The following is a 2,304-nucleotide window of genomic DNA, read 5'->3' as shown; positions in this document are numbered from 1 at the left end:
AAAAAAAAAAAAAAAAAAAAAAAAAAAAAGAAGGAAGTGGTGAGGCCCAAGAGATAGAAGATAGGGCTTGGAAAGTACTCAGGCCTAGAGAAGTATCTATGAGCCACAGTGTCAGAGAGATGGGCCCCAACCCTGTGGCAGAGCAGAAGTGCACTGTCCACCTGGGTGAGGCATCCTGCTGCAGGCTTCCTGCAGGACTCCCTGGATGCGACACGCACAGGCCAGAACAGGCCTGTCCCACAGACAAGCCTGACCTGACAAGGACAGTCTGGCTCATGGTGGTGCTGTTACCAAACTCTCCAAAGCTTGGTATAATAAGAGCATTCAGTACATCACCATGGAGCCTTTGAGCATGCCAGAATGTTATTAAAAATCAGGATTTAGATTAAAGAAGCAGAAAGCTGGGAGATTTACTTGTAGAAAACATCATTCCTTAATAATGTCACCAATAAGACTGAAAACATTGGTATTGAAACAGAAGCCTGCATGAAGCGGAGATTTCCTTGGTCAGAGCAGGGAAAGATGTTCTAGATAGCAAACAAAGGCAGCCATTTCACACAAAATGTAAAATGCATCAGCTTTATACCAGCTCCAGGGTTTGGCATGAATGACGGGACACAAGCGCAAAGTAGACTTTGTCTATGACAATAAACACCCATGTGGACATCCTTGACGTCTGGTTGTTGCTAAGAGACCTCTCGGGTGCTTTCCTCATGACTAAGACCTCTAGTGATTACAGCTGATTAATAAACTAATGACTGGGTTAAGAGTTTAAATGTTTACAAGTATCTGAATTTTAAAAATATGTATATTTTGTGACCAGCCAAGGCTGGTCTTTATCACTAAAAAAAAAGAAAAGAAAATTAGCCAGGTGGTGGCCCACACCTATAAGTCCTAGCTACTCGGGAGGCTGAGACAGAAGGATGGCCTGAGCCCAGAGGACCGAGGCTGCGGCGATGGTAATCATGCCACCGCTCTTCAGCCTGGGCAATTACTTCCTTGGCCAAAGGTGGTTGGTTACTCATTAATAAAAGTAGAGTTATGAGATATTACACCTGGCAGCTTAAATTAAGGACCCCCAAGAGGAAATGTCCACCATAATCAGTATTAGTACCTAGCCTCTGACGCTTTAGCCTGGACAGGGTTTTAAAGTGAGGCAAGAAAGAAAAAGTGTTTGCCCTGCACCAAGAATTTTAGGTTGTTCTCTACAAGTTTAGCTTGAAACAGATAGATTCCAAAGAATTACAGTAGCTCAGTCTGGAAACAGGTAGATTTTCAAAGAACAGCAACGAGTGTGTCCCTAACAAATAGTTGTTCGCTCCTGGGGCTTGCCACACTCTAAGGAATGTGTCTCAGGAGGTCAGATATTTCATTATGTCTTGATTGGTCAACAGTTTCCACGCAAGTCTCCTCCACCTCACGTTGACCCCATGGAGAGGCACACAGATCCCGCTGGATTTCAGTGAACTGTTGTAACAGTCAGACGTGAGGACAGGCTCGGTCTGAACTGGCGGCCTGGCCGCTTCCTCCTGCCCGGCGGCAACCAGGGATTGGCCCGTGGGGATCGGCCCACCCAGCTCAGGCTCAGGAGGACCGCGGACAATGGCTGTTTGTGCACTCACTGGAGAGAGGCTTGGAAGGATGCGCTCAAACTGCCAAAGCCTTCCTCCCGGGAGGGCGGCTGCGGGAGGTGGTGCTGGGAGAAGGGGGAGAGAAACCCGGAAGCACCAGGCCCCACCTTCACGATCAGGCGAGTCAGTGGAGGCGCACGAAGCAAGTCAGTTTCTCACCTTCCCGAGCAGCCCTGCCATAGCTTGCCTTTTGCTTTTGTTTATTTGGGGAGAGAAAGCCAGTTTGGTGGAGGGATTGCCTTTACGTGCTGGCTTAGGGGGAGGCGGGACGCACCGGGACACGGGCTCACGGCACAAGGGACTGGGGGGGACGGGACACGGGGGGACTGAGCGCCGCACTCGCCAGATGAGGACTTCAGTATCTGCAACAGCTCGGCTGTAAGAACTGGGCGGGCTCGGAGGCTCACAGATCTGCTATTCTGCGCTCCTTTCCCCCCACCCTGGCCAGACTTGCATCTCAAAGTATACTCAAGGGCGCCACTATTCTTTTTAAAAATTATGTATTTTTAGAGACAGGGTCTGGCTCTGACTCCCACTGGCTAGTCACAGGCGCGATCATAGCTCACTGCAGTCTCAAACTCCTGGCCTCAAGTGATCCTCCCACCTCAGCCTCTCAAGTTGCTGGGACTATAGCAGGGCATCACCTCGCCTGGCTTTTTTTTTTTTTTTTTTT

The sequence above is a fragment of the Carlito syrichta genome, unplaced genomic scaffold, assembly GCF_000164805.1.
Source record: "Carlito syrichta isolate Samal-C Ts95f unplaced genomic scaffold, Tarsius_syrichta-2.0.1 Scaffold215300, whole genome shotgun sequence".
NCBI classification, from domain to species: Eukaryota; Metazoa; Chordata; class Mammalia; order Primates; family Tarsiidae; genus Carlito; species Carlito syrichta.
This window is presented reverse-complemented; position numbering follows the sequence as displayed.